The sequence below is a fragment of the Temnothorax nylanderi genome, unplaced genomic scaffold, assembly GCF_030848795.1.
Source record: "Temnothorax nylanderi isolate EJ_2023f unplaced genomic scaffold, tnyl_v1.0 TNYL_tig0545_pilon, whole genome shotgun sequence".
NCBI classification, from domain to species: domain Eukaryota; kingdom Metazoa; phylum Arthropoda; class Insecta; order Hymenoptera; family Formicidae; genus Temnothorax; species Temnothorax nylanderi.
This window is the reverse complement of record NW_027249607.1, coordinates 107931-117680: the sequence shown is the minus strand read 5'-3', so window position 1 is coordinate 117680 and position 9750 is coordinate 107931. Positions and strand designations below refer to the sequence as shown.

Here is a 9750-nt window from a genome sequence, read left to right as displayed (position 1 = left end):
AAAGTGGCCACAAATGGTGCACCGACCCTACGTTGAAATTTCTGCCCGCGGGCGATTGTCGGCATGCGCCTTCGTCAGCGCACGAATAGGCAATCGGAACATTTACATTTATCTCCAAAGATTATGAATAGTCCCTTCCCTTCGCGCGAAATAACAACTCGGACTGTATAATGTCGCGAAGGAGGTGAAAATCAATTTAATCTCCGCTATGCATCTCCCTTTCATCGATACTAAATTTCTATCTGTGATATCGCTTCGTTTAACATCTCGCTAACATATATACTGACTTTTTTGGAATTATTCGATACGCGAATTAATCCAATAACGTATACGGTATCTATTCTATCTATCGGCAAGTTTTCACAATATGTGAAATTTCGCAACATTACACTCCTACAATTTTTGTTGTGACTTTCTCTCAGGCAAGAATCGTTAAATGTTTTGTTATGTAACGGGATACATGTGAAATAAAGGGTGTCAACACATTTTCGCATTATTTTGACATAAAAATACTGAAAGAAAAATTTGTGAAAAATTTTTATTTTAAATTTACTCTGAAGAGTATAATAGATTTGATTGCAATGTTAATAATATAAGAAAAAATTTTAGCGTTTAAATAAAATCGGAAATTAAGTATTATCAAATAATAATACCTAAGAATGTATGCCTTTATTGACTTAATAATTTTACAAAAAAAAAAGCTTCACTACTGGTTCATTAAACGAATTGTTACGATTACATGATTGTAATTATTAATATGCGCAGATACTTGAAGAATTTGAGACAAGTCTCAGTGGGTACTCCGATATCAATGGAATATATATCCACTGTTTAAATAATTTTTAATATGTCGAAGCTAATGTTACAAAAGAATAATTAATAAATATTGTTTTTATTTAATAGGCCAGTCAAATTAGACATTTGAGGTCTAAAGTGATGCGAACTTTTTTATTCCTTTTTAGGCGTGTTGGGGGTGTTTAGAAAAGCTTATTTTTGAGTTGTCGTATCATGAGACCCAGTGCTTTTGAGGGGGGGGGGAGGGGGAACCAAAAATGACGAATCGGAACGAGTCACCGCTCATTTTCTTCGTTTTTTCAAGCCCTACAACTTTCTCAGGAGCGAAAAAATGCTATCTATTAATCGAAACGAGATAAATGCAAAAAACCTAACCAAAATTTTTTTTTTGCAATAACTCGGCGAATGTTGATAAAAAATGAATGACTAATAAAAATAAAAAAAATAAAAAATAACTTTTGCACGCAAGTTTTATTTGTAATTTAATAAATTTTTAATAAAAAAATAACATCTTAATAACAATGCTTTTTTAAATATTAACTTGTATAAAATTTGATAAGAAAAAATTTAATTCTGATATAATCTAAACTATTATAAATTTTAATTATTTAAAAATTATTTAGAAATAGAAATATATTAACAAGTAATATTTTATATATATTGTTGATATTATCATGTCATAAATAATTTATTACATATTTAAAAAATCTTAAAATATAAAATAAAATCTAAAATATTTTATTTTTATTAAACAATGTATTAAACATGCAATATACTATATATAGTGCAAGCAAGCAATATTGTATGTGTGTGATATATATATATATTAAATTAATTATGACATGATTGATATTGACAAATATATATCAAAGATTACTTGTTAATATATCAAATATTTGTAAATAATTGAAATTTATAATAGTACATTATATAAGGATTCGATTTTTTCTTATCAAATTTTATACAAGTTGATATCTAAAAAAAGCATTTTTATTAAGGTATTATTCTTTAATTAAAAATTTATTAAAATTACGAATAAAATAGTACTTTCGTGCAAAAGTTATTTTCTTATTTATTATTTTAGGCATGTGTCTCTTTCAGTCTCTTTGCCACATATTCGTTCGAAATTAAATATTTTATAAATTAGTGCAAGCAAGCAAGCAAGCATATATACATATATATTCTAGAGGCCCGTGGTCGACACTCCGTTTAATAAGATATGGGGACTACTTCGTATTGTCTTGTTATATTTCACCAAATGTGGACATCCAAGGTTACTCTGATTTTCTTGAGGAACTATCTAACATGTGCTCGAGTATCACCCACAACAACAAGATCTTGGTTTTCGGTGACTTTAATGCCCATGCGGTTCTTTGGGGATCAAACACCAATAATCGCAGGGGAGAATATTTGGAGGAGTTGACTTCCCAGTTGGACTTGAGGATTATGAACGTGGGAAATCGCCACACTTTTGCAAGTCACCAGGGAAGTTCAATTATCGATCTGACCTGGGCCTCTCCGAATCTGTCGGGTAGAATTTGGGATTGGACAGTACGCGAAGACATGGAATCCATGTCTGATCACTTCTATATTTCATTCCAAATTTCGGACATACCTCAACGGCGTTCTGCTTGCTCTTCTGCCCCCCGATGGAATTTTCGGAAGATGGACGTAGGATTATACCAGGAGGCCATCGCTTGGAGATGCGCAGTTACCCCAACTGACAGGGAACACATGATCAGAGTAAAACCAGACAAATGGATTCAAGACTGTATTCAGGATGCATGTAGTGCAGCTGTCCCTCGATCACGCCCTTGTAGACCCGATAGATCGTATTGGTGGAATGAGTCTATCGCGCGGCTGAGATCTACGGCCATTATTGCTAGGCGAGCATGGACTCGTGGTCGTAGTAGAGATAGACCAGAAGTGTTGGAAGCTAAAAGAATCGCTTATATCTCTGCGAGCCAAGAGTTAAAATTTGAGATCCGAAGGGCCAAATCTTCCGCATGGCAAGAATTAATTTCGACATTGAACGAGGACCCGTGGGGCCTTCCTTATAGGTTGGTTCTCGGGAAGTTGCGGAAACCCACTTCTGGAATTAGCGCCACTCTTGAACCGGACATTTTGAATCGCGTTTTGGACAAACTGTTTCCACCTGGTAGGGAACTGATGCAGGTCAACTTGGGGGATTGTGAGGAGAGCCGGACTGAGATCACCCCCGATGAAGTCTCTGAGGCCATCGCTGCCAAGAAATCTAGTAGTACGGCGCTTGGACCGGATGGTTTCAAGGCAACCGCCTTGAAGATGCTACCGCCTGCCATGGTTCACCGGGTTGCGACGAGCTTCAATATTTATATGCAGGCTGGAATTTTTCCACCTAGTTGGAAAACTGCAGACCTGGTGTTAATCCCTAAAGGAGACGCCCCACCACCTGGCGAGATACCTAAAGCAAGACCTATTTGTCTCCTTAATGAAATAGGGAAAACTTTTGAGCGCGTTATCGCGAACCGACTTGAGGCTCACTTGGAGGGAAACTCAGCTTACAATCTTTCCGAGAATCAGTTCGGCTTTCGGAGAATGCGTTCAACAACCGACGCGCTCTTCCTGGTGAAGAACATTGTGACTGAGGCTCGGGAAAATGGTAAGGTAGCTCTGGCCATTTCCATCGACATCGAAAACGCTTTTAATTCCATTCGGCATTCCAGTATAAGAGGGGCTCTTCGTAACAGGAACGTTCCTCCATACCTGCGACGAATAATCGAGGATTACCTAAGAAATCGTAAAATCAGATACATGACTTCAGACGGTACCCGCCGCACCAGATGGGTGAACAGGGGGGTCCCACAGGGCTCTGTGTTGGGCCCCCTATTATGGAATTTGGGTTTTGACCAGGTTCTCAAGACTATACTTTATTGGGATTGCCATATCGTATGTTATGCGGATGACACCCTTCTGATTGTTGCGGAGGAAGATTTCGATTCCGCGTGCGCTTTGGCAACTGAGTGTTTGGATGATATGATGGTGAATATTCGATAACTTGGTCTAGCGGTCTCCTGGGCTAAATCCGAAGCCGTTTACTTTGGAAACTGTCCCCGTGACTCAAGTTTTGTATACGATGGATTCAAAATTAAAATCTCGTACAGCATGAAATATCTCGGAGTCTACATTGACAAAAGGTGGGCTTTTAATACCCATATGAAATATATCGCATCAAAAATTACGAGAGTGAGTCGTGCGCTATGCGGGATTCTGCCGAATCTCAGAGGCCCAGTCGAATCCAAGAGAAGACTATATTACACTATATGTACTTCCATTGCTCTCTATGCGTCTCCCATCTGGAGCGAAGAGTTCTTGAAATCTGAAAATAAACAGAGGATACTGCGCAGCGCACTCCGGCTTGCGGCGCTTCGCACCACCATGGCATATCGTACGGTTCGTACGAGGCTGCTACGCTGTTGGCCCGTATTCAGCCTATCCATCTATACGCGGAATATATGAGACGAACGTACCTCCGTTACGGAACATGAAGGAGGAAGGCACATATAACGATGTTTCAGCTGCGGCGGTGCGTCTGGAAGAGTGGGAGGAACTGAGGAGGCGGTGGGGCGCTCATATCCGTGACCCACGTCTCCCGGAAGAAGAACGAGGGAAGCAATTAGTCCACATTTTGAAGATTGGTTGGATCGAGGATCGGGATTTCTGACCTTCAGGATTACGCAATTCCTGACAGGCCACGGATGCTTTGGCCTATTTGGAGCCTATTTGCATCGTATTAAAAGGAAGACACACCAGTGTGTCGCTATTGTAATACAGAAGAAGATACACCGGAACACACTCTGGCTGTCCTGTGGCTTCTGGGGCCTCGAACGGGGGGAGCTGATCGCGGTGGTAGGTCAAGATCTCTCCCTGTCGAACGTTATAAGATCAATATGTTCAACGAGGAAGGCTTGGAATGCGTTCTCGGTCTTTGCCGAAAGAGTCCTCCAACGCAAAGAGGAGGATGGGCGCAGAAGACAGGAGGCTCTTCTGAATCCGGGACCTGATGGCTGAGTTGCTGCGGCTGTTGCGTAGATCTTATTATGCTGCGTTTTCCAAGTTGTGGAACATTTAGATGCTGCGGCGCGGGGTTGCCTACTCCTTCCGGGGCGGTTGGGCGCTAGCCGGCGGCGGCTCTCCCTCCTCTGGGGTCCGGCGTGTCGCCTAGATGCGACCCCCCCCGGATCCCTGGGGGGTGGGTGGCTTGGCGGGGGTCGGGTCTGGCTGCGTCTGTGGGGTTGTCGGGTGGCCCTACATTGTAATGCTGACGTATCATTCGTCTCCGGGGCTCTGTCGCGTTGGCTGGGGGTTCTCTGGGGTCGGTCGGCCGTGGCCTGCCGCTCACCGCTGTTCGCGGGGCTCCGGACCCGTTGCTAGACAACGGGTGCCGGATGCCCCGTTGCGGCTGCGGGTCGCGGTTGGTCGTCGCTCTGGGGTCTCCTTGGCCTGCGATGGGGTTTTTTCCGAAGTTCTTACTTTTTTCGCGCCTTCCCCCTCCCTCCTCCCCCCTCTGGGGGTGGGGATGGGTGGGGGTGGGGCGCGATACTTACTATATGCCGTGTGCTGCGTTTTACACGGCCCGTGATGCGGATCTCAGTTGGGGTCCGTTATATGTTGGTGATGGATTTATGTCCTACATGTTAACGAGTTCTAGAACTCGTGGATTTGATTAAGTGTGGAACCCCTCTCCGGGTAGAGGGTTTTCCTGTTGGTCTAGTACGTGTACGTCTGTGAATGTACACGTTCTCTCCTTGGGGGTGTCTGACTCCCTGGGGAATGGCCTCGCAGCCAATGAAGAGAGCCCTCTATGATATGACTGCCCGCGGCTGCTATCATGAGGGTTCTCCGAGGCGGTCGAATGCTGACACTTGTGTCAGACATTCGACTAGAGAGTCATCCCCTGGGGTTCTTGGCATCCCTGTCCTGATCCAACGTGTGATCCTTGTCTCTGGTTTACGTTTTCTGTCGCCTCTGCGTGAGGACTGTTGCGTCTCGTGAAGTAATACCTCGAGTCTCCCGCGTGACGTAACTGTTGTCCAGCGTGCTGATTGTTAGGGGGAGAGTTTTAGTGGGTGCAAATCCCACATATCCCGAGGGCCGGCATTCGGTAGAATGCGCGAGGCATTTTCTCTCCTCCTCCGAAACAAAAAAAATATATATATATATATATTTAAAAATTTGACTTACACCACTATGGTTTTTACCCCTTATATATACAGGGTGTATCAGAATGTTTGGTACTTTTTTCATATTTAGATAGAGCGAGCCAAACTGAGTCGAAAAGTCATATACCATTTTGCAATTTTCGCAATAGTGATGAGTTATTAATGATTAAAAATCGCCGTATTGGCCCGGGCCCACCGCCAAATCCAAGCGCGCGGCGAGATGCGGCCGCTTCGCGGTCGGCGCGCGGGCAGTTGTTTACTTCAAGCGGCACGAGCGGCGCGTAACGCCGGGCCCCCGTCCTGAGCGATGATAGTTTCCCTTTTTTAAATAGAAATAAAATTTTCTAACAACATAGAAAATTTTTTGTGCGTACTTATGTACATACGTGTGTACATGCATACACAGTAAATATCAATTGTATTGCTTAAAAAGCGATTATTCAATTTACTTTTTTTCTGTTAGTAAGTAACGGTTGTCTTTAAGAAAGAATATTTTTCTTGATAATAGTCTTAAAATGTACAAATTTTAGAAAGAGTCTTTATCATGTACTCGAAAGAAGAATTTATACTCCTTCAAAGAACATAATAAAATTTTATTAAAGAAAAGTCAAAATAATAAATAAAGTAATATGAGGACCCTCGAGATTAAAATAGGAGAAGTCAAGGCTATGAGGTCAGACGCAGATCACAGTGCGTAATATCAGAAATAACTGATTTATTCGTCGTTTTGATACATTACATCGATCTGTACGTTTCGGCTCAGTTTTGAGCCATCTTCAGCGGCAGTTACAGAAATTAAGTTACACGTTCTCCGTACCGTATGGTGAGTTTACTGATTCAAAGTATCAGAAACATAGACCAATTGATCCATATCTGTAAATTTGTTCAATTAATGTTGAGATATTAAAAGATTCCTTAGGAAACTCACCATTCGGTCTGAATAACGTGGAATACAGAGCCATGTACATAATGAATACTCTCTGGGAGAAGACTTGACGATCTTGTCGACACGACTCACAATGATATGAAAGGTCTTGCAAGAAGAGGCATCTAATTGTTTAATTCTTCAATTAAGAATATAAAATTAAAACAAAAATTCGATTACTTATTATTTTGACTTTTCTTTGATAATATTTATAATGTTCTTTGAGGAGTATAAATTCTTTTTTTCATACAAAGTACATGACAAAGTACATGACAAAGATTTTTTCTAAAATTTGTGATAAGTACATTTTTAAGATTATTATCAAGAAAATATTCTTTGTTAAAGATAACCGTTACTTACTAAAAGAAAAAGAGTAATTCGAGAATTACAATTATGTACGTAATAAAAATTTAAGAATCAAATTGTGTACATAAGTAAAATTCGTGAATTACAATATGTACATAATTTTAATTCCCGAAAATTTTTATGTCATAACATAAAATAAATTCAGAATTAATATTTGTCTAGACATAATTTTAATTCTGCATTTTCAATTATAGCTTAATAATAATTCGATGAATTATAAGTATCTGGACATAATAATAATTCTTTTCTTTGATATTAATTTAATTTGGATAGAATTTTTATGATGATATTAAATAGCAAAACGGCCGTATACGCACACGCAAAAAAATATCATTCTAGTGCTAAAAAAACCAATTACTCAATTTTCTCTTCCTTTAAGTAACGATGATCTTTACAAAAAATGTTTTCTTGATAATATTACTTAAAATAAATAATATTCTAAATTCTAATTATTCAGTTTTTCAGTTAAGAATATAAAATTAAAACAAAAATTCGATTTGCTAATTATTTTGATAGGAGAAGTCAAGGCTATGAGGGTCAGACGCAGATCACAGTGCGTCCCTTATGAAAAAAACTATTGAAAAACTATTGAGAGCGAATTAACAATTGGATAACTATTAGATTTGAATAGTACGTACTATTCAAATTTAATAGTTAACTATTGAAGTCCAATAGTTAATTCGCTGTCAATAGTTTTTTTTCATAAGGGGTAATATCAGAAATAACTGATTTATTCGTCGTTTTGATACATTACATCGATCCGTACGTTTCGGCTCAGCTTTGAGCCATCTTCAGCGGTAGTTACACAAGTTAAGTTACACGTTCTCCGTACCGTATGGTGAGTTTACTGATTTAAAGTATCAGAAACATAGATCAATTGATCCATATCTGTAAATTTGTTCAAATAATATGTTGAGATATTAAAAAGATCCCTTAGGAAACTCACCATTCGGTCTGAAAACGTGGAATACAGAGCCATGTACATAATGAATACTCTCTGCGAGAAGACTTGACGATCTTGTCGACACGACACACAATGATATGAAAGGTCTTGCAAGAAGAGGCATGTCGTAGGTCAACACATCGGCGAGGATTATAACAAAGCACGATTTGACACCGTCACAATATTGCATGTACCAATAGTAAAACCCCGATTTGCAACGACCAAATTCATGAGCATGGATTACAATTTGCTCAAAACCGTGACATATGCATGATGCAAAAAATCCGTGTCATTTTGAGACGGTGTCAAATCATGCTATGTTATAATCCTCGCCGGTGTGTTGACCTACGACATGCCTCTTCTTGCAAGACCTTTCATATCATTGTGTGTCGTGTCGACAAGATCGTCAAGTCTTCTCGCAGAGAGTATTCATTATGTACATGGCTCTGTATTCCACGTTTTTCAGACCGAATGGTGAGTTTCCTAAGAGATCTTTTTAATATCTCAACATTAATTGAACAAATTTACAGATATGGATCAATTAGTCTATGTTTCTGATACTTTGAATCAGTAAACTCACCATACAGTACGGAGAACGTGTAACTTAACTTCTGTAACTACCGCTGAAGATGGCTCAAAGCTGAGCCGAAACGTACGGATCGATGTAATGTATTAAAACGACGAATAAGTCAGTTATTTCTGATATTACGCACTGTGATCTGCGTCTGACCCTCATAGCCTTGACTTCTCCTATTTTAATCTCGAGAGTCCTCATATTACTTTATTTATTATTTTGACTTTTCTTTAATAAAATTTTATTATGTTCTTTGAAGGAGTATAAATTCTTCTTTCGAGTACATGATAAAGACTCTTTCTAAAATTTGTACATTTTAAGACTATTATCAAGAAAATATTCTTTCTTAAAGACAACCGTTACTTACAAACAGAAAAAAAGTAAATTGAGTAATCGCTTTTTTAAGCAGTACAATTGATATTTTACTGTGTATGCATGTACACACGTATGTACATAAGTACGCACAAAAATTTTTCTATGTGTTAGAAAATTTTATTTCTATTTAAAAAAGGCGAGAAACTATCATCGCTCAGGACGGGGGCCCGGCGTTACGCGCCGCTCGTGCCGCTTGAAGTAAACAACTGCCCGCGCGCCGACCGCGGGGCGGCCGCATCTCGCCGCGCGCTTGGATTTGGCGGTGGGCCGGGCCAATACGGTGATTTTTAATCATTAATAACTCATCAACTATTGCGAAATTGTAAAATGGTACATGACTTTTCGACTCAGTTTGGCTCGCTCTATCTAAATATGAAAAAAGTACCAAACATTCTGATACACCCTGTATATATATACAGGGTGTCACTGAATGTTTGGTACTTTTCTCATATTTAGATAGAGCGAGCCAAACTGAGTCGAAAAGTCATATACCATTTTGCAATTTTCGCAATAGTTGATGAGTTATTAATGATTAAAAATCGCCGTATTGGCCCGGCCCACCGCCAAATCC

General features: G+C 39.6%; 1 long non-coding RNA gene across 1 annotated transcript; it reads right to left on the bottom strand.

Moving 5' to 3' along the window:
* Positions 1-6696: 6696 nt before the first annotated feature.
* On the bottom strand, positions 6697-7047 carry LOC139783813 (uncharacterized). Its single transcript, XR_011721388.1, has 2 exons — positions 6925-7047; positions 6697-6869 (listed from the first exon to the last, which is right to left on the bottom strand). It is a non-coding gene; the product is annotated as an uncharacterized lncRNA (long non-coding RNA).
* Positions 7048-9750: the final 2703 nt, after the last annotated feature.